Source organism: Clupea harengus, chromosome 13 (genome assembly GCF_900700415.2).
Source record: "Clupea harengus chromosome 13, Ch_v2.0.2, whole genome shotgun sequence".
Classification (NCBI taxonomy): domain Eukaryota; kingdom Metazoa; phylum Chordata; class Actinopteri; order Clupeiformes; family Clupeidae; genus Clupea; species Clupea harengus.
Window position 1 is genome coordinate 4,320,698 of NC_045164.1, and position 27,850 is coordinate 4,348,547.

General features: G+C 40.2%; 1 protein-coding gene and 1 long non-coding RNA gene across 6 annotated transcripts in view; one reads left to right on the plus strand and one right to left on the minus strand.

The window, feature by feature from the left end:
* LOC116223173 lies at positions 1–26,450 on the minus strand. The gene is made up of 2 exons (XR_004164949.1): positions 26,371–26,450; positions 1–493 (listed from the first exon to the last, which is right to left on the minus strand). It is a non-coding gene; the product is annotated as an uncharacterized LOC116223173 (long non-coding RNA).
* adgrb3 (adhesion G protein-coupled receptor B3) overlaps positions 25,495–27,850 on the plus strand; it is a 143,574-nt gene continuing 141,218 nt past the window's right edge. For 2 of the 5 annotated variants that reach the window (XM_031578853.2, XM_012816972.3), the window contains exon 1: positions 25,495–27,781. The gene's annotated coding sequence lies outside the window, so the exon portion shown is untranslated. The remainder of the gene's footprint in view (positions 27,782–27,850) is intronic. The other 3 variants (XM_031578851.2, XM_031578852.2, XM_031578854.2) reach the window with 2 other exon arrangements.

Consider the following 27,850-nt stretch of genomic DNA (forward strand, 5'->3'; position numbering starts at 1 on the left):
TTGGATTAAAATCAATTTTACTCGTTCAACGGCAAACATATCTGTGAATACATAAATACATGGACTACTTAGCATGGCTAAGACAACTCCGCACACATGAACAAATCATAACAGCTAATGATTTTGTCAGTCGGTCTGGTAAAATACATTTCTTTCCCATTAACATTGCATATTTGGAGTTCATTTGCAAGGTTGAAGCTTGCAAGGACAATTGCATGTGTTTGGTTTGGACCCCCAATCCTTTCATATTGTAGTTGGATGCTTCGTGGAGTGCATATGGTTTGGGGAACGGCGATTCATCTGAGGAAAACGGACCTGGTCAGCCAGAGACGATGCCCGAATCATCTCTCTGCAAATCCCAGCCAGACATATCGGACATCTGTCACTCTTTGTGCCAGGCTGCCTCAACGTGGGCACATCCAGGATGCCTCCTCCTACGGGTTTCCCAGAATGTCTTCAGAAATGTGCTGCCAGTTCGCTTGTGTTATTCAACCTGAAATAAAAAAAAACACACACACACACACACACACACATAAGCTGTTTGCACCTTACTCGTAGCATTTTTGATTAAAAAGGACAGATGAAATCACATGCAAGAGAAAGCCAATCTCCGCAGCATGCGGAAGTGTCCCCATGGTTTGAATGTCACAGAGACACTTATTCAAACTGACACAATTAACTTGCAATCAGCTCACAAAGCATAAGGCACATTTGACAGCGACAGTGCAATCCAGAAATATTCCTGTGTGTTCACCTGGCCTGCATCTCACAGTTAGTAGATGACTACCTCACCTAACCACCCAGGGTGTGATGGCATTCCTGGCTGATTCTGTTCCAATATTAATGAAAATGTGACATGAATGGACTTGCTCAATGCATTTTTAAATTCAGCACATTTTGGACATTTAATGTACTCTCCTCCATGCATAAACCATTGCGGGTTATATTTACTTCATGAACAAGATCTCATTTCAGACGAAATCTGAGGCATATTTTTTTGCAATGTAGCTTGTGCACAATTACTGCTTGCACAATGACTTGTCTTGTTTGTTGCTAGTTATATCCCCCTCTATGTGTGAAAGAGATACAATGACACAATATAAAGTGGTTGCTTGTGTAACTGGAACTCTGTTGGAGCAAAATAGCTCATTTGAAGCTCATTGTTTGCCATAGTGCCATAGAGGTACAGTAGATGTGTATAAAGGATGTTTTAATCAAACTGTATGGTCTTAAGGGCCATTGTAGGATGTGAATTGGTATCAGATCTGAAACAAGAGAGTAATTCGTGCACTGGAGTGTGGCCACTCTTTATTTTTGCTACACCAGTTGCATTATGGGTTCGTCTAATTAAATGTAGAATATCAAAATAGATGGTAAACAATTTAACCCTCCTTTACCTCTGTCATTTTGCTACTGTTAACATTTTATCATGCCTTGTTTGTCTTGTTTTGCCCACGATCTTACTTCATCTTTAAGTATTAAAGTGGTTTGAGAAGCTGTGAAATCCTTCTGTAGGGACAGCAGTCACACCACCATCACACAGACTCATTAAAATGTGCAAAGAGCGCAAACAAAATGAGATCCCAGTTCTTTGCTTGCACGGGTGATTGCTCTAGAATCCAGCGGCTTGGATGGTGACTGGAGATTTCTTCTTCACTTCTTCTTCTTCTTCTTCTTCTTACTCCTCACACAGAGGCTTTTTGGCTGCTTGACATCAAGAGAGGGTTGACAGAGGGAATCTGGATTGTGAGTGAGTATCTCAAACACCTATACATCCTGAGTTTGCTCAGCCAGATGTTTGGCTCTGTAATAAAAGGACGAAGCAACGACTGAAAAGCGACTAATATGGCTTTAAGGGTAGTGCAGGTTTAAGAGTCTGCCTGTCACAGATTCTGTTCTTGGGCCTTGCTGAGATTGGGCAGGGGGCGAATTTGGAAATGACCTTTTTTTTTTATCAAAATGAAGGAATTAAAAAGTAGAAATGAGAGGGGAGACTTTCCTGTACAGAGAGGAAAAGCTTTGGCACCCTCTGGTGTTAACTTTATTCTCCAGTTGGATGCTGGATTTTTTCCTCCATGTTAACTGAGGTTTGCAGTAAGATTATGGTGCCTTTAATACTGTCATAGTGTTTGTGTAGGAGGACAAATTAGTGAGTTATCATCAATCAGGACATTTTGAAATATAAGCAAATAAAATATTGATTATATTGTTTAAATGCATTTTATGTGCCTAAAACGCAGATATTTTAACAGCCCCCAGATAATAAAATGCCACTTCACCCTATGAATAAAAAAACGAACTAAAACAAAAACATAAAGAACAGAGATCAAAACATCATCCGTCTTTATCAGTTTAAAGAGTCAGTCTTCTTTGCTCTTCTACCACAGTAGGGCCTATTTTGTTGAACCAGTGATGTGTCAAGTGTTTAGGTGCTAGGAATTTGGACTGGTTAGGGAAGTGTCAGTTTGAGCGGTCAACCAGCACTGTCCATGAGACTGGATTGGAGACTCTCTTTAATTGGTGTCACTAAGCTCCAATGTAGCCTCCTGCAGCAAGCCTGTGCTATTCCATGATATGAAAAGCACATCAGCCACGGTCTCCTAAATGTCCTCAGACAGCTGTAACTTTTCATCATTTGGCAAGGCTGGCATGGAATGCCAGGATGGCATTCATCATCCCTTGAAACCAGGGAATGTGACATACGCCCAACGCATATGTCATCCCATGCTGGGCTGCTGGGCTGGACAGCAACCTCCGTGATGTGCCAAGCAGGTTCCCAGTCTTCCAGAATAATGAAGTATCATCATGGCGGGCAGGAGGACAACCCCCCCCCCCCCCCCCCCAAATAAAAACATGGCCCCGTACGCTTCACCGGTCGAGTCGACCAACAGAACGCTTGTTTCCCCTCTTCTTCCATCCAGCAGTGCAGCCAGAGACCAGCCTTGGCACTGCCCCAGTTGCACAGGCCCCTCGGTTGAAGAAAGAAGCTTCCTGGTGGCAGATCTCGCCACACGAGGAGCGCACACAGCAGATTACCCCATTAATATTTTGCAAGTGCTTGTGCAAAGTGGTGAGGAATGAGGAACGCGCCCCCCCCCCCCCCCCCCCTTCTCCTCCCCCAGGAGAACCACAAGTGTTGCCCAGGTGGGCTCCATGCAAAGAGGCAATAAGAAGGGGGAGAAGAAGAAAATGCTATCCTATCAGTCTTTATTAGCTCTCATCAGCACCTTCTGCAGGGGCTGTAAACAGGGACAGAGAAGCCTGTCATTAAGTCAATACAGACAGAAGGGATTGATCCGCAGCCCCCTAGGGAGTGGGGGGGGGGTCAGTGAGTGCATGTGGAGGGGGGGCAGTCCACTGCTCAGATAAAGAGAGAGAGAGAGAAAGAGAGAGAGAGAGAAAGAAAGAGAGAGAGAGAGAGGCTGTGACGGAGGTGCAGAGGAGCAGGAGGAGGAGCAGAGACACTTACTCACTTCCTGAACCTGTCTAATGAGTGTTGACAAAACACTGAAATCTATTAACATTCATAGGAATTGCCATCATTAAGGTTTCCCATGGCGCATGCATGGAAGGTTTTTGGCTGAGCATTACACAGAGGCATTTAGATATTCTTCAAAATGCAAAACCCCTAGACAAAGTATCAGTAGCATTCAGTGTTACCAAGCTTTTGAGGAGAATTAGTAGATTGTACCTGCCCGTTTTTCTCTGTGGGGCATGTTCAAACAGACACATTTTTCCTATCGTTTCCATTTCAGTACAAAGAAACTCGTTGGATAACTTCCTCAGCATGGCAGTTCACACACACAATCATGCAATATTTGCTCTCTAAGTTTCCGAGAATCTGGCTGGCATTAGCATGCTGTAAAGGTACCCCGTATTCTTGTTTTTCCACAGTAACAGCTGTGGAGGGCTCTTTGGATTCATAGAACGGCTGGCATGCCAATTTGTTAGAGATCTGGAAATTCCTGGGTTTACAGAGTTGACTATAGATATTAAGAGAAAGGGTATTGCAGGCTTGAGATCTTTGCAACAGTAAACAACAATGTGTTCGCCAAAGTAAATGTAAAAACTCTTCCTCTCTTTCTTGAGTAATATGCACAAATCTTACAACAGGCATCCATCTATAGCAAATAAGTCTGTTATGTCTGTTCTGTTCTGGTCTGTCTATAAGGTCTGTAATGTCTGTTCTTTCTGCTCAACATTCTCGTCACATAATATGAATTGCATTATGCTTGCTGTTCTCTGGTTATCTGGCTGATAATTCTGTTTTGGGATTCAAAATATTTCTTAACATGTTTAAAATGTGGTGTAATGATTGGTAAAAGCATCAAAGACATAGGTGAATGATATCTGATGTGGTAGTCTTGGTCATCAGGTCATGTAAAATACATTAGTGGTTCATGAGTTGGATTGTATTGACTTGTAATGTAGCATGTGCGAGGTGTTAAAGGTAAAGTTTGAATTATTCTATACCATTGACATTTAATAGCATAACCGTGTATTTGAAGAGCAAGCCATATAATCCATTCCGATTATATTTCTTGTGAACATCTAGTGGAGCCATGGAGGAGAAAAACACTGGAGACGAGCTAAACCTTCCTTCTTTTCAGGCTGGATGATGCTGATCAAAAGTATGTGTATTTATGTTTGGGGTTGGTGGAATAGTCTCAGCCATCTTAACTTCAGTGTAGCTCTAGCCGATGGTTCACTACTGAAGCTGCTAGCAATGTAAAGGGGGGGAGGGGTTGTCATATCCTTTCATATAGGCCTGCCCCAGCTCTTTAATGTTTTTGGCAGCTTGTAGGTGAGGAAAGAAAATATGCTAGTTTTGATACTCAAGGATTGACACAAACATCATTCCAAAAAGCAGACCTCTGACATTTCAAGATACTGAATACACAAGAAAATCCCATTTTGAAAATAAAAATGCCAGTGGCAGCTGGCAAATTGGGGTATGCAGGTTTTATTTGGCGTGGCTGGATGATTTTAAAGTGGCATAAAATCCACCACAGACCAGTTTCAATATATACAGTAAATTATTATTTTATTTTTTTCAGGTTAGTACAGCATGTTAGTACAATGTGGTCTACCAGCAACTTGCTAATATTATTGTATGTTTTCAGCAAGGTTAGTGTAGACACATCAGTGTTCTGAATTATATAGTTTTACGATGGTTTACAGTACCAAGTTACATTCGCCCAGTTTAGTGTCTTCTAGTAGCTAAGGAACCCAAATTTGCCCCAAGCATAGGTTTATTCACTATGCTTCCATTTGCCCTGGGCCCCATGGAAAAGGTGCAAATTGTTACACCAGGCTCTTCGTCTTGGATTAATTAGTCCATGTGCACGATCAGGATAACCTGCCGTTGGTCAGCTTCAGGCTAGGGTTAAGAAGAGCTCAAGGTGAGGAAATTATAAACGTGTGAAAACCTTTTTTTTCTTTCCCATGACGCACGACATGATCCTTTCTTGGACCTGAGTGCATGTTTCTCACATGTTGAAGAACTGTGCTTGATAAGCCTGAAAAGCTCAATAAGGATGTATTTATTCTATATACCAGGACAAAAACTATAGGCCGGCCATATTTATTATTTACATGACACTTAGTATTTGAAACCATGTAGTGAGTGTAGAATGTATTTATATTGTAGCGATGTGCAGAGTCAAGGCTTCTCTTTGGCACTAATGTCATTTATTCAGACGGAAAACAACTGAAACAGAATGAGAAGAGAAGATACACGCTGACCTTAACATACGGGGGGAACACGAATACACTTTCAATTCAAACATTACACATAGAATTACACATTACACCCTACGGCTACTACAGGCATGTAATTATGGGCGAGCTCACCATACCTGAAACTCAAACATGGTAGCGCACAGCCTTTCCGCGCTACAATATTTTCATATTCGGTGCATTTGTAAGTCTTAAGACCAACTTGCAAAATAATACAAAAGGCACACGCACAATGTAAATGTAAGAGTACGTTTAACAATACACTAAGAATGCTAGGTCATCTGGTACATCTAAATGTGCATGGTATGTACTGTGCATATACTTAGAAAATGTTGAAACAAAGCAAGACTTTAGTAGTCAGCAACAAGCCACTGCCTCAGTGTTTGTCTGTGCAGTCTTCTCTGACCTGAATGCAGGGACCGCAGGTGTGAAATATGTGGATGTTTACGCTCAGGGATATTCTTGAGATTTCGTTCATAACTGAGCAAATTGACTGAATCAGAATGTGAGGATATGACTTATGCAAGCACTTCCCTGTCTTACGGTGTGAGTAGACTGTTATTTTCTGCAGGGAGGCTTTTGCATGAGCCGTAAGATAAACAGTTTTTGGTTGGCTGTATGATTCACTACCTTTGTAACTCTCCAAAATGTGATGCACTTACTCAAAGTCATGCTAAGTCACAGAAAATGCTAATGTTGGTTGAACAGTCCAGATTTGTTGAGTTACTTTTTAGCTCCCAGCCCAGATGTGTAAATATGGGACAGGAACTGCTTTCACTCTAAATTAGCATACAACTGATGATCCACAATCAGTCTACTGTTTACTGTATGTCTAAGTAGTTTTTGAAAAATATGAGACAAGTCACATTCGGCCTGAATTGAAGACTAGGCCCTGTTGATGTCTCTGACCTTGTTTATTTTCTTGCTTTTCATCCCTAAATTGAATTCCTGGAGAGTTCATTGTTGGCGTGGCCATCCATTAAAGGTTGAATGAAAGCGGCAGCAAGGATGTACTTTGCCACAAATGGATAGATCCATAGCTTTTTCTCTTTAAAAACAAACTCAAGGTAGGTCTTGTAGGGTAAGAAAACACAGGTCAGTCCATTTCAATGTGACCTCAAACTGTTACACATCTTGTGTTGATGAATACCACAGCTAGAGTGTCTTAAACAGACATTTAGCAATGAAAGACGAGCATAGCATGCTACAAATGCTAAATGTGCACAGGGTGAAAATCTTAAGAATTTGAGGCCATCTACCTCCAGGTTATAGCCTTTAAATATGCAAGAGGACATTTTCAGCTGGCTGAAATTTAAGGAGCAAAAATGCCTCCAGTTGTTTGTCAATGATTCTCAAATTAGGAAACCAGGCCAACTCCTTGACACAACACACACCTTCTGTTCCAATTTTGTAAAACCGCACTCAAAAGTTTCCAAAACAGTTTACTGTGAACCTTGTTTCCATTGAGGCATGCATATCAAACTGTGAAACAAAATGACAGTATTTGAATCCAGAAAGGGTGATTTAACAGAATTTTTTGTCATGAATACAATTTCATGCTCTATGAAAAATAATCTTTGGCAGACAAAGAAACGACGAAAACACACAAAGGACTCAAAGAAGAAAGAAATTAAATCCCCTAATGCTTCCAGTCTGTGTAATTTGCCATATTCACATGTCTCATTTCTGCCGGTGCAGCAGTGAAGTTGCAGATATCTGTAGAGTTCTTTTGACCTAATATGAAACCATAATCCACAAGTAATTCTCGGTGCTCCTGCTTAAAGCACGGTCTTTACATAAATAGCTCTTGTTTCCCTTTTATTGACAGACCTAGAGCCCTATGTGTCTCCCATCTGAGAAAGAGAGACAGAGAACGTGTTTGATGTTAAAACATCCCTCTACCCAAGCATGAACTATGCAGCACTAGGAAAAAGACAGAAACGCCGCAGATGTTGTTCATGTCTTCAGTAGTTAAGAGGACCACAGTGGGTTCTATTTTTACCCAGAGCAGTACTGGGCACACAATGCCATTCTACAGTCATACAGTAAAAATGAGTGGTTATAGGATGTTTAAGTCTTTGTTCGTGTGGGTGGGTGAGGTAAAGTACATTGAAGGGTAAGTGCTAATCAAATCATATCATCTTGTCGTCTGTACAGAAATTATGACCTATGCTAGGCCGTGAGAAACAAAACACTTCCAAGTTCCTGACATGTACTTCTCTACATGTCATAAGCAAACATGTGGTCAGAAAAATGATGAGAACATTCTCACACTTAATTTAGCTTTTTGTAACATAAGGCAGTTTTTTTATGGAAAAAATAAATTGAATCTTATATGTTTAAACACGATTTGCCCTAGTGGAAAGAATAGATTCAATAACCTAGCAACATGAGCAACACTTTCTCCTGATTACAGAGCCTGAGTTGATCACATACAATAGATCCCCCCCCCCCCACAGTGAGTGCACACAATTTCAGCAGATGTTACAATTGCAGTAAACCGGTGAAATCAGATTGAAAGGATGAAAGGGAAAATATTATGTGAAGAGATAGTAATGAACTTCCTGTGTCATTAATTAAAAAGTTACATTTTAAGTAGGGCTGTCAGCGTTAACGCGTTAATCTATGCGATTAATGCGGCCGCGATTAACGCAATAAAATATTTTAATGCAATTAACGCAACTTAAAAAAGTTTTTTTTTGAATGCCTTTATTTGGATAGGACATGAAGTTATGACAGGAAGCGAGGCGGAGACGAGGTGGGGAGAGGATTGGGAAATTACATCAGGCCAGACTTGAACCTGTGTCCCCTCGGGCAATGTAGCCCGTAAGTAGGGGGCTTGGCCTACCATTTTATGGGAGCGATGAGGGACAGTTCAAAGTGGGGAATGACAGAAAAAAGTTTGAGAACCACTGCGGTAGTTGAAGATGGAGAGAGCTGAGGGATTGTTGGGCGGAAAGTCTCTGTTTAAGAGCCAAAATGACGGAACAATCGACAAAACTAAAGTTGTATGTAGCATTTGTCAAGCTGAATTTAGCTATCACAGAAGCAGCTCGTCTTGAAGTTATCACCTTAATGCAAAGCACCCGACAGAAAGCAGTCCCAGGTTAGATGATCGCCAACCCACACTCCATGACTTCTCTAGAAAAATAACTAGACCAGTCCGTGAAAAGGTTGCCATTTGGGTTGCCGGTGCTGTCTTAATGATCTCTGATTAGAGTGCCCATCAACATAGTTGAGGACAGTGGGCTGACTGACGTGAATCGAATTGCTTCAGGGGAAATTCTTACGATTTACCGTCGAGGGGCACCATTGTGTTTTAAAAAAAAAATACAATTAAACAACAGTGTCTAAAATACACGCTGTATGAAGTGATTACTCGTTAATTTATAAGATTTAGTCTTAAGAAGAAAAAAAACACTTTTAATCGTGATTAATCGCGATTAATTAAGTTCAAAATGTGTGATTAATTAGTTAATTTTTTTTAATCGATTGACAGCCCTAATTTAAGTTACTGTTCTGTGTCAAAAGATGTAGCCTACTTCTTGGGAAGCAGTCATGAAATGTAAACATGTATTTGAAAAAAATCTACTTCTTTACAAATAAACAGTTGCATCACCCACTTTTAAGCCATACTGAATCTATTGTTGTACTTTTTACTTACTGTTGATTGACTGATTCATTAATGCTGTCTTAATGATCTCTGATTAGAGTGCCTTAACCATAATAGAGGTTGACAGAAGTTGTCATCCAAACATGACTGTAGATTAGCATACTTTACATTTCCCTTGGACTGTTTGATACATGCTAATTTATGTATTGTTTCTGAAGTTTCCATTTTTGAGAATACTTGTCATGTCAGTCCTTATCTATTGACACAGGATGCGACGGGTTTCTCAATACTTTGGAAGCCACTCTGTTCTTTCCCTCCTTTAATGTTGGAATGTTTATTCTCTCTCAGACAAATTTCAAGCTGCACCCCTCTAATTCCTGCCTCTGAGATACAATTTCAAAGAGACTTTGAAGACCCAAAAACGTTCTCTTTCGTCCACAATGCATCCCACCCAATATCCACCCTACACCAAGATTAGACCATTGTTTTAAAAAAAAAAGAAGAAAAAAAGAAAAAAAGGCCATCTGCTGAGCAATAGAGTCATCACCGTGTATGTATCCTTATTAGAAACGATGTCTTCTTTTGTGTATATGTGTGACTGTTCATATGCATGTGTGTGTGTGTGTGTGTGTGTGTGTGTGTGTGTGTGTGTGTGTATATATGTATGTAAGAAACAAAGTTTTCAAACAAGCAGAGATGCCACGCTCAACCACAGTGAGGGGGCAACAGCTCATGGAATATTTACATAGGCAGGGACGGGGGTCTGAGGCTGTCTCAGGCCCAGTGGTTGGTACAGCGTTCAAAGGAAAGGAAGAAGGGCCCGGAGGATTCCTGCAGTGCTGGAGCATTGTCTCTGAAAACAGGGAGTGCTTCTGGGTAAAGAAACACCTTGATTTAAAATTCAGTTACAAACCCAGCCATGGCACAGGCAAACAAGAATGTGAGCAGAATGAGAAACAGTGAGGGGTGCTTAAGACGACAACACATTAAAAAACGTTGAGAAAAAGAAAGGGGAGTGGGTTGGGTTTGAGGTGTTAAGCAACGGCTGGCGATGTGAAGGTAATGCATGGGGGGACATTGGTAAGATACGTGCTGCACAGACAAATGCTTCTGATTCCAATTAACGTTGTGAAGTTGTGAAGAATGTGCACGGAAGTCTGAAACGACTCTTTTTTCCGGCAATTAGCCACGAAATTCTTGCTGCAAACATGCCCCTTGAGCTGCTAGGAATAGTCAGCGATGGACTTTCCAGCTGACACAGTCTCACAGCTCCCAGAAACTATGAATAGAAACATTGATATTGTCTCTTCCGCTGAGAAAACACTGGATACGAGCAATACCATGTTTCTTGTTCTGACTGGTGGAAGAATGCCAAAGGGCAGTGTACTGACTGTGTGGAAGAATAGACTAGGTCTCCCGTCTTGCTGGGAAGTGTATTGTCACCTGAGATTAGTTCCCACTGTGATGTGGAAGACATCATCATGTGAGAATGATGCGGCTGACACTGATGGAGATTTATTTAGAACTGAAGGCGCACCTCACCTCTCCAACATGGCTATTTCAGAACACGGGAACATGTCATCCTCTATGATTTGTGCAATGACGGAACATGCCTCTCGGCAGCCTTGAGGCTATTCATCAAGGAGAGGAATGAAGTCAGTCTGGTCTCCACCCGGCCTTCACCTACGTTACACCCAACGACAAGATCTATCCCAAATTGACCAGCACTCTGTGTAACACTCTGAATGGGAGTACAGGAATTAGAAAAAGAATAGATTGCCAGAAATACAACAACATGACATGATAAAACAAACTGGTGAACTAGCACCAATGCTCTGCAAAGGTCACTTTCCAACAAAGCAAGGAGTGAAAAAATGAAAAGGGGCAACTTCATCTGCAATACACATACCCCATCCACATCAGCAAACACTATGTAGCAACACTGACTGAGTGGCCACAGCACCCTCAGGCAGTCCAGTACCAAAGACACAGGGGCCACGTTTAAAACAAACCATACTGTACCTGTAGTGCATCACCCAAAAATATATATTTTTTTCTCATTTCCAAACCATTGGAAATCCACAACAATCCACAGTATTAACGTCTAGTATCAAAAGACAATCATTTGAAACTTTGATCGTTCATCCCTTTTGAAACAGTGTAAAAATCTTATATAGCCAGGGGTGCGTTTCCATAAGTTATACCAGAAGCTGAACCTTAAAGTTTTGAGGTGTTTCCCTGAATGTCCTTAGCTATACTTTTGAAAGGTTGGTCTGGACCACTCTTAGGTATAACACAGTTTTTATATAAAACAAATGTTTCAGAGCCTAAAATGTTGTGTTAGTTCCTGTTTGCAATATAAGACCAAGATATGTTTTGCATTACATTTTGTGCTTCATTAAATAAAAATTTAAAATATTGGTATAAATTAAATTAAGCCATTCATTTGGAATCTCAGAAATATCAGTAACATCTAGCCTACAGCTTTCCTTATTTGGGAACTTTTTTATTTTGACTTGCATAGTATTTTTTGTTGATGTTCTTTCTGAGAATGATCACCTGCACTCCAATCTGAGTCATGCCCATCATACTCATCTCACGCATGCGGACTCAGCCTCTAAAGGTATACGTAAGAAGATTTTCTCTTAGGAGAACTATTAGGAGATGGTTTGGGAAACACGTAGAAAAGTAAATAACTTTAGTAAGATTTACCTTTCAAGTCTTTTTAAAACGCTAAGAGACACAGAAACTGGGGAACACACTCCAGGTGTCTTATTAAGATATACATGACTTTGGGTGCACTGTTCCTGGCGTTAGGCAGAAGAGTACAAATCAAAAGAAAGTTCTATACTGTGAAGTTAGAGCAAATGTAAAACTTTGCGTGTGTCACTGCGGAATAAATCACCTGTGGTTGGAATCACACAAACCTCTCTCAGACATGCAAATTGATTAGTTGACTTGTTAGAAAGAGGAAAGCAAACATGAATATATATATATACTACATAACTGATGCAGAAGCGCTAAAGCCAGAGGACTCTGTGAAAGGCATATGGGAAATCAACATCTTAAACTGATTACAGGAACTGTATTTACCCCTGAGTGAAGCAATCATGTATCTTTTTTTTTTGACAGGTATTGATTATTTTTCCCACCCGATGAATGGGTTGTTTCTTTTTTGCATTTACCTGCGCCGCTGTCGGTCACACCCCAAGAGAAAAGTAAGTGGAGAATATGTCCTTCATGCTTAGCCTCTCTCTAAGTGCTGCACACCGTTTTCACACTGGAGCTTTCACTTGAATGTTGGGAATAGTACAGAGAAAAGGTAATACAAAGATACAGGAAGATGTTCACTCTGAACTGAAATGCATTAAGAGGGGTAATATATCTTCTTCCATGCTGTGAAGAGGGAATGATCAGCACAGACCTTTGAAGGGACATGTATTGAATCAAATGACATGCCAGAGGAAAAGTGGGTTACTTTTTCTTTTTTTTTTTACTGGCACTTGATTTGTAAAGCCTAGAAATTATTTTGACAAATTGGTCATCTGTATTCATTTCATAGTCAGGATGAAAATGCTTCAGACATAAAAGAATGGAGAAAGATAGAGACGGCTTCACAGTCAATGAGACTTTCCAGCATCCTGAACTTATCAAACTTTCTGCTACACTGTCATGCCAGGTACCTGAATACAATGGATTAATCAAGTCATTTATCAACATGCTCTTACTCTGACCAAACACTTCTCCACTCCCATACTAAAAATGTGCCCACGGTTAAATTCACTTCCAAGCTCTATAAATGACATGAGACTGACTAACAATTAACCAAGCACACAGTCGCAAGATCATGAAGTCGTCTCATGGCAGATTTGTTCCACTGTCAGTTCATAGAATAGCTAAATATTAGTCAACCACCCAAAATAATTGTTCATACTTCCACAATTCAGCGGCTGTCACAGAGAAGACGTGATCTCAAAAGATTCGGTGCTGGTGGCTGTACTGTGTAATTGATAATGTGTGTCTATTCGTATCCCGAGGCATTGGATGACTTCTCCAATTCATTCTGTCTCCTCAAATAATAACAATGAATTCGATGTGAGACAGAAACGGCATGGCATTTGTCTTGATAGTGTATATTTGTAAGTGTGCTTTCAAATTTGAGTCATGCACAAGCAAGTGTGTTTTTTTCAAGGATTGAAGAGAAGAAGAGATAGAGATACTCATTCAAATATTCAATAAAATATAGCGGTTCCATTTAATTTGAGGGTGCACAGTTTGTTTGTTTTTGTTCAGTGCAATGTATTTTCATTGGAGTAGTTGCAATGCGTGATGTATCTTAAGGCCAGGCAATAGCAACATGGGAAATCTAGTTTGTACCACAAACAAACAAAAGAAAAAAACTAACAAATCAACTACAAACAGCTAATCACCAACAGGACAGTTTTAGTTTCACTGCTCTTGACATCTTCCATAAGTTTAACTGCAAAGGAGAACTTTACTGGGGAACCTGTACTTTTCTACACAGCAGGCGGAGGGAAGTGATTTTTCTCCTCCAGAAGACAACCTACAGATGCACATGCAAGCCAGACTGCAAGCGTTTGTAATGTCACCCCTTCCGAGGGAAATGTACACAGTATTATGTCAGTGTGCTGGGAGCAACCTCTTCCAGAACCACAATGATCCTAATTATTTGAGTTTATGAGGGCTTGCAAATTTAATGAGCGGAGTTCATTAGATAACTTCAAAGAGATCTAAATGTGTCTATGAGGACAAGCACGATCGTTCATCTCAGGAAAATGTTTTAAGTCTGAAATGTATTCAGCTGAGATTTCCCATCTAACTCACAAGCTAGAGACATTTATTGAGAGAAATCTCCTGCTGTCAACAGATAGACTAATGTTCAAAAACCCACTTCCTTCACACTTCCTTCTCTGACACCAAATGGCTGCAATAATATATATATATAATATAATAATAACTTATTTCACCTAAGATTGTGAGAAGTCATGCATCGACCCCATAAGGAAAACTATTTTTTCAGTAGTATTTAATATATTAACTGTTGGCTGTGTGAATTTGTATTGCACTGTAACAACAACAACAACAACAACAACAACAACAACAACAGAATGGTACCAGCAAAAGAATCACAAGAACCACAAAAGCAAAAGTCATATCTACATATCTAAGTGGCACGGTGGCTCAGTTGCTTGCACTGCTTGCACTGCCGCCTCACAGCAAGAAGGTCATGGGTTTGATTCCCACATGGGGCGCTGTTGGCTCTGGGGGGCAGGTCCTCCCCAGAGTGCACAGTGCTCAAGTGGGCTATCTCCCGGGCCTTTCTGTGTGGAGTTTGCATGTTCTCCCCGTGTTCACAAGGGGTTTCCTCCAGTAAGAACCCCAACAGAAAAAACATGCAAAATAACAGAACACATGTCCATCCCTGACCAAAGATGGACAGTTCACTTCACTTGGTCCCCGGGCGCTACAAGCTGCCCACTGCTCCTGGGGGGTCCTTGAGGAAGGACAGTCTAGGATGGGAAAAAGCAGAAACTAAATTCACCGCAATCTCAGGCTTACCTGTGTGTGTGTGTCCTGTGTCGCCTCCATATATGCACGTGTGTGTTCCAGTGTGTCGTGTGTGCCATTAAAAACCTGACAAAGGTCTTAATTATTTACCTCACACATAGCTCATCAAAAACATGATAACATTCTGTTTCAAAAGATTGAAGAGCGAAAGGAAACACAAAACCTGGACATACCATACAGAGCAGCTCTGTGCAGGAGAAGCAGTGGGAAAATTAAGACGGCAGACCTGAAAATTATTTGTTTTTTCCTTGCGCTCCCCAGGCTAGCATTCAAACGCCTTCTTAAGAACAACTGCACTACCCTGGGGAAGCTGCGAATTTCATGTCATGTATTTTTATGAGTCTGACCTCATGAACTTTGCTTTGCTCTGCTTCAACACAGCATGGCAGAGATGTTCTGGTGAACTCCTCAAAACCAAAACTGCAACTGTTCAAAATGCCGTTTTACAATGCTTTAAGTACAGTAGGGTAAATGTGCTTTGAGATGCCAGATAATGCATGCCAAGATATTACCCAGACATTTGCTAATTCTCACACTTTCCATTAGTCGTAAGCGTTAGACACACATGTTTAAATTAATATATATGTATGCTGAAATGTTAAGGACTACAATGAAACTTATAACTGTGAAGTCAGAATGAATTACAGACATATAAACTGAAAATGATAAAACATTCAAGTCATCCAAAGTGATTTTTAACGTTGACAGAAGTCATTTTCTTCCCAAACCACTCAGTTCTTCTATATGAGTGCTGGGTGCGGTACACATGATGAAAACAGCAGCAGCTTCGGTCATTTCTCTACATTTGGCTGCCTACAGTGGAGGAGATTTTAATACAGACCTAGCACTCCCTGCCAAACTCTTCAGCAGAGGGACTCAAAGCTGTTAAGAGGGAGCTCAGCGATTTTTAATTAAGAAGATTTCTGTAGGTATAGGGATGTTAACAAAATTAGATTTTTTTTCTTTTTTTTTTGCGTCAAACTGGACCATGTTACCGATGCTAGAAATTGAATAGAAAAACTGTTCAGGTTTTCCAGGGATGGTGAGGAGGTTTTCCAGGGATGGTGAGGCCTGAAGTGGTTGTGGTGATTTTCTGTGTTGTGGTCAAAGAAATAGGATGTTCTGCTTATTCATTATTCATTTTCCAGATATTTTTCCTTTTCACACGCCAGCCTCTGTTCAGTTTGTGTCAACTTCCTGTTGTTTGACCAATGATCCATAGAGTATTTATACCCTAAGACAAGCCATATGCTTAATATTTTATATTCACCATAAGATGAAGAGTTTGTCCTCCAAGCTTATCCTCAGCCCGGCACGGCAGATAATATATCATGTTGTAATTCCTCTGTGGCCACCGGAGCAAAGCCAGATTTGGTCTTTTTATTGTGCAGGAGTCATAAATATGTGGTGGACGCTGATTGATTGGTGCATGCTGTTGTGATAACGTTGCATCAAATGCAAAGGACTTCAGGTTGCATCAGGGTGTTAAGCTCATTAAACGTTTCTGCATTCCTTCAGATGTCCTACCCCCGCACACCTGATATAAACAAATCTGCTGTATGCTGTCAGATTAGTTTTATTTACCCGTTTGTTTGTTTATTTATTTTTGCAAGACCAGCAGAAGTCAACAAAGTGTATTCTGAGTCCCACTGGAATGTCAATGTTAAAGTTTCTGAAGGTAATAGAATTGCAAATATGGTGATTTCTTCTTGCTATTATAGTATTAGTATAGTTAGTATATGATCTGTCATACAGCACTTTATATGAATATATATACAGTGGGGAAAATAAGTATTTGAACCCCTGCCGATTTCGCAAGTTTGGCCACTTGCAAAGAAATGTGTGATCTATAATTGTAATAGTAGGTGTATTTTAACAGTGAGAAACAGAATATCAACAAAAAAATCCAGAAATCTGCATTTTATAACATTTATGACTTAATTTGCATTTGATGCAGAAAATAAGTATTTGAACCCCTAGCAAAACATGACTTAGTACTTGGTGGAATAACCCTTGTTGGCAAGCACAGACGTCAGACTTTTCTTGTAGTTGGTCACCAGGTTTACACACATCTCAGGAGGGATTTTGGTCCACTCCTCTTTGCAGATCCTCTCCAAATCCTTAAGGTTGCGTTTTCAATGGGAGGGAATGAGGGAATGAGGTTCAAGCCCAATATTCCACGTTACATGGCCCCATCCATAGTCCCCTCGATGCAGTGGAGTCGTCCTGTACCCTTGGCAGAGAAACAGCCCCAAAGCATAATGTTTCCACCTCCATGCTTGACGGTGGGGATGGTGTTCTTGGGGTCATATTCGGCATTCTTCCCCCTCCAAACGCGGCAAGTCGAGATGATACCAAAGAGCTTGATTTTGGTCTCATCTGACCACATCCTGTCTCCCAATCCTCCTTAGAATCATTCAAGTGTTCATTGGCTAACTTCAGACGGCCCTGTACATGTGCTTCCTTGAGCAGGGGGACCTTGCGAGTGCTGCAGTACTTCAAACCATTACGGCGTAGTGTGTTGCCAATTGTTTTCTTGGTGACTGTGGTCCCAGCTGCCTTGAGATCATTCACAAGCTCTCCTTGTGTAGTTCTGGGGTTATTCTGCACCTTTCGGATGATCACCGATACCGCATGAGGGGATATCTTGCATGGAGCTCCAGACCTAGAGCGATTGACAGTTGTTTGATGTTGCTTCCATTTACGAATAATCACACCAATAGTTGTCTGCTTCTCACCAAGCTGCTTGCCGATGGTTTTGTAACCCATTCCAGCCTTGTGCAGGTCTACAATCTTATCTCTGACGTCCTTGGTCAACTCTTTGGTCTTGCCCATGGTGGTGAGGTTGAAGGTGTGAAGTATGATTCTTTGGACAGGTTTCTTTTATACACGTCACCAGTTGAGATCAGGTGTGCCTTGTTAGGCCTACTGAGGACTAATCTGTGTGCTTCTTGGGCACATAACTGGTCATTGGGAGCCAGAATTCTTGCTGTTTGCTTGGGGGTTCAAATACTTATTTTCCGCATCAAATACAAATAAAGTCATAAATGTTGTAAAATGCAGTTTTCTGGATTTGTTTGTTGATATTCTATTTCTCACTGTTAAAATACACCTACCATTACAATTATAGATCACACATTTCTTTGCAAGTGGCCAAACTTGCGAAATCGGCAGGGGTTCAAATACTTATTTTCCCCACTGTATATGTGTGTGTGTGTGTGTGTGTGTGTGTTTGTGTATATATAACCTCACATGAGTTTATTGTTTATTGTAACATTTACAAAGATTCAAATCTTTGCACATGTGGAGGGACATTTTACATTTTACCACTAACACCATCTACAGGAAGCTTCCAAACCCTCTACGCTGGGGACCTGATGGAAAGACAGTATAAATGAGTGGATGGAAATATTTTCAAGCACACACTCAGCATTCTACAGACACAGTGTGCTATCAAGTCAGTAAGTCTTTAAGTATTCATCAGAAGCAGCAAGTTATTTTAGATTCTCCACAGGATTTTTTGGAGGGGACACAGGGAAAACTAAATATGTGAACTGACATGAGGAGATCTTGCCTGACTCGGAGATATCATTATTTATGTAATGGATATTCTATTTGTTATCCTAAACCACAACACAAACTACATTTGTAAGACATTTTGAAGCCCTCGAGCAGACATGAGGACACGAAATGACTCATGCCGAGATGTGCTGCCTATCCTTTGTTTCTGAACCATTTAATTTCCATTCAGTAATTTATTCATGCCAATTTTGTGAGCTGGACCTTAATGTACTCTATGTCTGTCCAAATGAACTGTCTGTGCAGGTCTCTTAACTTTAACTCATGAGTCATTATCGTGACTAAAAAGGTGTCTACATTTAGAGACAGCTATCCAGAGTGGAGGAGGATAAGGACCTCTGATTGCTCAATGATGTGGCATTTATGAAACATTTTATATTTTCTCCATCTGGCTTTTTGTACAACATTCCCAATAGCCATTGATATAAAGTTGTAATTGCAGTTCCATTTATATCCTTAATGATAGACATCAGAAATATCATTTAAAAAAAAGTTAAGAAAGCTCATACTATTATGGCTATAGAGAGATAAACAATGCACTTCAAATATATTCAGAAGTACTGTGTAAACCCAAACAATAATGCATATCATGTCTTATTTTCTGTAATGTTGCAGTGACATTGCGTTTGTGGTTTTGAGGCATGGTTTAATATTTGATGGAAACATCTCTTATGAGTAAAGATATTCCTGTGTTTATATTTAGTGTTTAAATACAGAGAAGGAAGGCATTATTATTGCACTGCAGTTGCAATACCCAGTGGTTGCAGAGCAAGAGCTCTAAAAAGTTATTTCTTTGATATTCTCGGTAGTTCAGACTTTATAGGTTTGTCTGAATGACACTTTTTAAACTTCTTGTTATTTAATGTTGTCACTCAGCAATCAAAACACACACAATATTCAAGCAGAACACTTAAAGGGAGATTGAAACAGAGTTTAAATGCCTAATATAGAGTCACATTTGATTACTTTGCCATTCTCAACTGAATAACTTAACAAATGACACATTCTTTGTTGCCCAGGGAGACTTTGGAGATGTTTTGCAGACACTGAGAATGATTAACAAAAATGCTGGGGGCAATCTTTGAAACACTGCATTTCACCATATAGCTTCTATTAAATCAGAATATGAGTCAATCTGATGGTCCTTCCAAGAATCCCAGGGAGTCATTAGTAATCATTTAGGTAGTATGACACATTCAGTCTGAGTTGAAAAACAAACAAACAAACAAAAACAATCAATACTGCACTAACAATGCATTTAATGTTCTCGATATTGCTGGGGGTTTATGTGTAATGGATTCCTGCAATACCGCCATTGCATACTCATGAGGATATCTGACAATGTTTATTTTGCATCACAGTGCATCACAGTATTTGTTTATGGTGGCTTGCCAAGAGATCCACTCTGCACCGAAGTTAGGTTAGGCTCAAATACTACAGAGTTGCTATCCATGCCTTCTACTTGCCTGTGTCCGAGGCGCCAGGTTTGATTCATTGCCTCCACTTGTGACCGCACTTTCACAAGACGAATTCAGTTTGCTCAAAAATGATGATTTTCTGCCTAATCAAAAGGCGCTCTTTCCTCTCTCTCTCTCTCTCTCTCTCTCTCTCTCTCTCTCTCCTCTCCTGGCAACATGTTCCGTAGATGAGGAGTGGAAGTGAGTGCTTGAGCCATTACATGCTTCACCGTAGTCTGCATCACCATCAGCTGCAGCTTTTCAGTGCCAGGTTGGCTGTGGAGAGGGAGGAAGGTCAGAGATTGGAGAGGTCAACTGAGTACATCGGCTCTCGTGGTAAAAAATCTGTCACTCTCATCATGACATTAGCTGCTGGCTAGAGGATAAACCTCCCAGACACAACTAGTGGGAACAGTTTCCATTAACAAGGATTTAAATATGGCACTGATAAAACTGATTTCATACAAACTTCCACCATTACGTAGCATTTTTGAATATTTTCAATTCAGCAAGTTTGGGGAAAGGGACTATATGCATACTCCATTAAAAGTGCAAAAAAAGAATGAATGAATTTCAAAATAAAATAAAAATAAGCTACAATGAAACCATGTCAAATGCAGGATCAGCAAAACGCAGAAATTCAAATACATTCAATAAACTCTTATAAAACAATATGATAGAGAATATCCAAAGAAACTATGAAAATACATTGAAGACCGAGAGGGACATGTTTTAGACAAAGAGGTGAGGACCAGTGCATTTTATTCAATAGACTTTGAATAAGTGATCACAACATGAAATGTAAAAACTTGAAGTACACTGGAAGGAGACAAGGGCCTATCATTCCAAATAAAAGTCATGAATGTCTTAAAAAACCTTTTACATTCTGACATATTTGAGACATATTTGGTTGTCAAGAAAACAGCACCAGTGCTAAGAACACCTTTTTAGATGCACTGATCGCCAATCACTGATCTCTGTTTTTTGGGGACACTATCTATGTTCTATGATGATGTTCCTATTATTTGTGCGACATCACACAGAGATCTGTTTATGACCTTTCAGGATTCTTAAAGGTTCTGTCTCAGCAATCAGGGACAGAGGCATTCCAATTGTGTTGTCAATTGGCCAGACATGAATATTTACTTTGGGTACAAAGCATTATTATCACCCTGCAATTTGTGCCCAGAAATAAAATAAAATACTGATATTATTCATGTTTCTAGGTATTTAAAATGTAAATGTATGACAATTCATGAAGTAATAGCCCCATCTCGCTTTCATCTCATTATGACACTAATGACAATTATTCCATTCAAAAACCTCTTTCTGTCTCATAATGACTTTCCCCACGCAGGTCATTTTCAAATGCAAACTCCACTTCTTTTTCATTTCATGTTTTTTTTTCATGTCTCCTTTTGTACGTGTCAGTCACAGTATTACAATAGTTACTAAAAGCCTGCAAGACCCTTCATTCTATTATGGCAGAGGATAAAAGGTGAATTATGCAACTTAAAAAAGAAAAAGAAAAAAAATGTCAGATGATCATAAAGGGAGCGTTAGATAGAGAAAGACTGATTGTGCATTCCAAAATGATATAACTTAAGATGAAGTTGTGGTGTCGTCATTTAAGATGAAGTTGTGGTGTCTTCATTTAAACAGTTTCACCAGTTTGAACAGGTTACAGTGTTTGTCAGGAGTTTAAAGATGATAGACTGCATCTTTGTCATGCAAATCTATTAGGTCTACCAACTACTGATAAAAAAACGTGCTACTAGCTAAAACTTGATAGCTACAGCATATGCACATGCTGTGGTTGCAGTAAGTGTCTGAACATCAAGTAAAGGAAGTGGGTAATCTGGCTGAGCAAGACTTTCCATGAGTACCAATATTTTGTACATTACTGTAGCGTATTACTGCTGGTCTTACTCTGCCATAACTAACCAGAACCCAGTTTACACGCTACCTAGGCAACATAGAATGATTCTCTCATCCAAACAAAACCATTTTTTTTTGGTGGTTGATATTTGTTCTCTTGACTAATCATTTTGTATTGAAATTTGTTTTAAAGCATTGCATTGTTTTAATGAAACCGTGATGTAAATTGATATGGCATTTGTAGAAAACATGGATACCTATGTCATTGTTATGTTGCATTGTGTGTCAAAATAAAAAATGTGAATTATAAAAAAGAAACTGTGATGTAAATGCTATATAACACTCAATGTTGTGCTGTTCTACCGAATATTAGCATAACTGTGATAATCTTTGGCACTCCTCCTGGTGCCTTGTGCCTGCAACTGAATCATTTTCAGTATGACAGCACTCCCTCCCGCAGTACTGCTTGGGTCTGCAGTCCAGCCTGCCAAACTGAGCAAGAGTCTGAATGCCATGCTATGCCAACACACCAAGCATACAGTAATTGCTGAATCTCTATAGTGTTCAGTGAAAACCCTTAGTGGAGTTGACAAAACATAACAAATGTAACACGTATCACAGCAGTCCGAGATGCAAGATGTCGCCACCACACAGTCGCAGAGAAAACGGATAATCACTAAGTGGCAGAAAACAAAAAAAACATCCACAATGCACCATTTTTGTTTGGGCACCTCCCTCCTTACAAGTGTCTGGGGCCAAATCTGAGTCCATACCCTGTCCTATGTGAAAGTGGTGAATTTAAAAACGTAATGAAATGACAAATGAGGAGGGCACTTTATCTGAACCCCCGCTAGTCTGGATTTGTTAGATATGTTTACCTATGTCAGTACGATGTGTCAAAGTTGCCAGCAATCAAAGCCTCTTTTACCCCTCAGATTTGCTTTCAACAGACAACCCAACTAGACTACTTATGTGATTAATAGTCTGCATGTTAATGCAAGTAGTTTTCAAAGGCTCAAAATAATAGGAATAAAAATACTGAACACGTTTCTGTGGCTAAACTGAGAAAGGATTACAGAGAGGAAGATTTATAATAACAGTCTCAGAATATGACCTGCAGAAACTGAAATGTCTGGGCCAAATCAATGTGTGAAGACACACACACACCGATAAAGAGAGAGAGAGAGAGAGAGAGAGAGAGAGAGATAAAGTGTGTGTGTGTGTGTTTCAGTATTCACTGTATGGAACAAATTCCGAATTTATATCTGGTGAATGTGCTCCCAGGCCCCCACTGGTTTCAGTATTCTACAGGAGTCAGACCACAATCCTCCCTCCTGTACTCAAATAGCAGGCCCATTTCCAAACATGTAAATGGTGCACATTATCAAACTTTTTTTTTTTTTTTTTACAAACAGCCCTTGCCAAAACCCTTGTCACAATCTAGTTATACTATTGAGTCTCTCTGAGGATGGACATCTCATATGTGCTTCATAGGTGGATAGGTTCTGTGCTTGGAGTGGGAAGGAGATAAAAAGGTAATGGGAATTGGACAATCTAGGTGGTAGTCATGGGAATTGTCTGTGGCTGAAAAACATATTCGCTTGTCAGCCTTGAGAGCTGGTCAGATGTGTGCATTTGGCCTTCGGTTAATACAAACCTTACATGTATCCAGCAGCCTTTCATTCTTTTCGTTTTAGTTTGTGCTCGATTATTCCTATGATGTCTTTTTAGGACACACGGTTCGCCAAAGAATCTGTCAGAAGCAGTTGTAGCTCAAACTGGTAAGTCTGAAGACCACTGACACTATACTAACCACTAAAAGAAATAACCACCAAGAAGAGCTCCAGGGGTTGGTTACTTATGGTCAATGCCTCTGACACATTGTACTAGGCAATGGTTAGTTGGTGGTCACTGACCTGGCAGAATCACCAACAACTTATGACTAAAGGCTCATTTATGCGTAATTTTAATACGCATATGGATACGGGTGGAGCCTTGTGCCCGTACTCTGCATTCACTTCATCCATACTTTGTGCACGTTGTCTGAAAGCTAACAGATACGGAAGAAACGGAGCACTACCAATGGAAATCGTGGGGGCACCAGTCTTAGTCCCGCCCCTCCAGAGAATATCTACCTATCACAACCTTAAGACTCTAAATTGATATGTTTTCACACAGATATCCGTTGCATAGCACAGCAAGGTAAGGCAAGCTCCTCCTAGTGGTCCTAAGCAGTGATCAGTGCAAGGTGCTGGAGGCACTGACCAGTCAGTAACCAGCCCCTGGAGCTCCCCCTAGTGGTATAAACCAGTGGTAAGTGTAAGATACCAGTGCTCACAAGCATGACAAGTGTGAGCTACAACTCCTTCTCGAAACTGGCTGTGTTTGAACCTTTGTTCTAAGGAAAAGACCAGTGGGAACTACTGCATTAAAATGCCATTGTTATGATAATTCAAGTCTTGGAGGACACTCTGGCTGACAGAAACCTTGCCTGAGGAGGTACACATATTACATAGTATTGTTTTGTTATACTACGGCCCATTTTGTAACTACACAATAACATAAGGTGCAACATCCAATAAAGAAAAAGATAAATAACACATTTATTTGACTAAACTAAGTGTGACGCGAGCAGAATTAATAATAATTCATAAAATATCTCAAAATATGACTTCAGAAGCTGAAATGTCTGAGCCAAATCAATGTACATGAGCATATATACACTCAATAAACTAGGGTAAGGATGATACCAGTTAGTAAGGGGTGTGTCGATGTGTTGTTAAACATTGGAAGGTGGTGTGTTACCATGTACTTAATGGCATTATTACAGTGTAACAATGGCTATGTTATATAAAGTATATCCTTTGTCTTTGGTTGGGGGAGAAACTGGCTTTACACTTTTCATAAGATGTTACCACAACGTAATGTAATTGTTCAAAGAATAGTTGAGTTGCTGTGCTTCAACTGTGTTGACAGCCTCAAGAGTACTCTGAAGCACCTTAATTTGTATGAAATGTCTTTAACAACAAACTCCACATACAAAACTCACATACATATTTCACATGTGTTCACCTTTTGACCTTTCATGTACAAGACAGAGCTGAAAATCAACCTAGAATTGCAGCAGCAGATTTCATTAACATTCATTTTGACAAGAACACCAATAGCAAGTCTTCATGGAAGGGACTGCTGCAGGGCCAAACAAAGACGTTTGCTGTACAGCTCAAGAGAAAATGCTAAGTCTTTGTGCTTAAATTAGAGGCTAACCATTCAGGAGAGCTATCAGACGGAGAAGTGCTAGATAAAGAACATCTCTTATTGTCCCTGTGTGTGTGTGTATGTGTGTGTGTGTGTGTGTGTGTGTGTGTGTGTGTGTGTGTGTGTGTGTGTGTGTGTGTGTGTGTGTGTGCGTGTGTGAATGTGGTGACAATGGGAATTGGCCTTTGCTAGGGAAATTCGTGGGCCAAGGAGACAGGAGTCACAAAGCTTCTGCTCATGCTCAACGCAAGCTGGCATGCCGATGTGTTCACATGCTTAATCGACGCTTGCTATACTGAGGCGGAAAATCAAAGGAAATTGCATGGTCAAAGGGCCTTCAAAGAAACTACAAGACAACGCGTAAACACATTTATTTATGTTAAGCACAGTGTCATACAATGGCTTTCAATCAATATATGGCAAGTGATACTCATATCAATCCAGAGAGACCAATATAAGGGGAGAACGAATTACTAGTAGCCTTATCAGTCAACTGCAACTGCATCACATCTAAATCTGTACTTGCAGTAAACCGCAGGACTTTTTTGATGCATTTATTGCAGTTACTTGGGTTAACCCACCACTTCCTTAATGTCAAGATTCAGATGACGCTGAGAGGATATTGATAATAACATGGTAAGACAATTGAAAAGGGCCTTTAATTACGGTTCTATTTCAAGTGTGGTTATAAACGTCGTTTTATTAATGATAATGGATATACAAATACATACGCAGGGCTAAATACAATAAAAAAATGTATTACATTTTTTATTTGAAAATAAATAAATAATTATTTCCATGTCACAGTGTTATATCCATATTAGCAAAAGTCCGTATACTTATATATTTATTTAGGCCTACATAATCCCAAAGCACTTATGTTAATATTAAAATGCATCCAACCACGTCACATCCACGTGAGTTGTAATAAAAGTTCCACAGAAAGATGCAGAGAAAAGCAAATATTGATTCAGTTCTGACCGAAAAGTAGCAGCGAAGCCCCGAAGACTTAACTTAATAATCATTTTTTAAATTGAGTTAAAGCACTCGCAATGCTCTCACTGACAAACTTTAGCGAACGTCCTCAGGGTATATCGTAATGTGCATTAACTTAATGTGCCTTCCATCCTTTTGAAATGACCATTTCAGATATCTTTACTAATTCAGGATTCATATAATCCCCAAATAGGGCTATACGCATGAAAACAGAAACGAATGATCATAGTTTGCCGTGTTGTATGGTCTGCATTGACTCACCAAATATTTCCCAGGCAGCACTGGCTTCCTGATTCCCCCGGTCTTCGCCAGAGTCAAGTGGCTCTTACGTTATCTTTTTAATTGTGCCAGCAGCGACTCCGACTGAACGTCCAAAAGGATGTCGCGGTAGTGATGCAGTATCGGTACTTTGTGCTCTTCTCGGGTAGTATCTTAGGTTATAAAGTTGTTTCCTATGGCTTCTTTGGTTTAAGAGCAACAGTGTTTTCTTAGTTTGGTTTCGTCAACAAAAACTTCCTCAAAAACCAGTTGGATTGTAAAACAAGTATGTAAATTATCCACTCAGGTGCTGATGGAAGCTTACATTTTCCTACTGCAATTTGATTTATAACGTCTGTGTACAAATACAGCATTTATAGCCTATCTGAAATATTGTTGATGTTCAGTTTAGGTGATATAATCATATAAGCTGTCCCAATATACTGAGAACATGTCAACTGCTATTTCGCTTTGTAGAGCATAACTGCCGCATCTGACAGTTGGTGGAATCTCCTCTTAAAAACTGAGGGCGGGTTAGTATACACCAGGTTGCAGTACGACGTACAAAATGTTCAAACACTGGTGGAAGTTTGTTGTCAGTGTAAGCCAACTAGAACGACTTCTTGCAGACCCTCACATTGAGATTCTTATCGATAGTTCCACTTGCATGTCCCACGACTAAACCAAAAAAGGCGCTTTCCTTTCCCCGTTGCAACGCCATCGCTGCGCGTCTGCTGCAAGTACCATTTTAATCCAACGCAGTGCAAGCAGCCCACAGTAAATGGCTGCTACGGCAGATTCGGTGTTCTACGACTGAATTGGGTCCGTTTCAGAGGAACATCTCTCTACCTTGATTTGAAATGAAATGAGGGCTATGTAAGTGGGAAAGGGTGGGAAAGGGGTGCCAGATGCAGTAGGAGACGTCCATACGTGCATTCTCTTAGTGGCTGTGACGTGATATTGCAGCCCCAGTCCTGGAGCTCAGAGAGCGAGCAGGCGAGAAAGCGCTTTCCATCTCACTCAATGCTAAGTCAGGATCTGAACATCTCCCTGCCGCCCCGGTAAGGATTTTGTCTACCTGCTGCCGTCTGTGGAGAAAGCCAGGACAAGAGCTGATGATTCATCGAGGTACACTCGCATAAATCTGGTTCGGTGGATTGTTTTTTCCCTCGTTAGAACAGGCTATTTCAATTGCGCTCTTTGCTCTCGGCGGGTTCCGTTTAGGTGGAGGAAAGACGGGAGATGAGCCAGACTGAAGTCTAACGCATTTTTTGCTGTTTGACCATCTTGTTGCGCTGGACTTATTTCGTTGGCAATGGGAAGTATTGATTTGCGAGAAGCCAGCGCATTTTGTTATTTCTAAAGGATGCGTGCAAGTATGTGGGAAAAATAGCCATAGCTTCCGGAGTGTAAGGTGAGTATATTATTATGATTAATATTATTATTAATAATAATAATAATATTATTATCATCATCATCATCA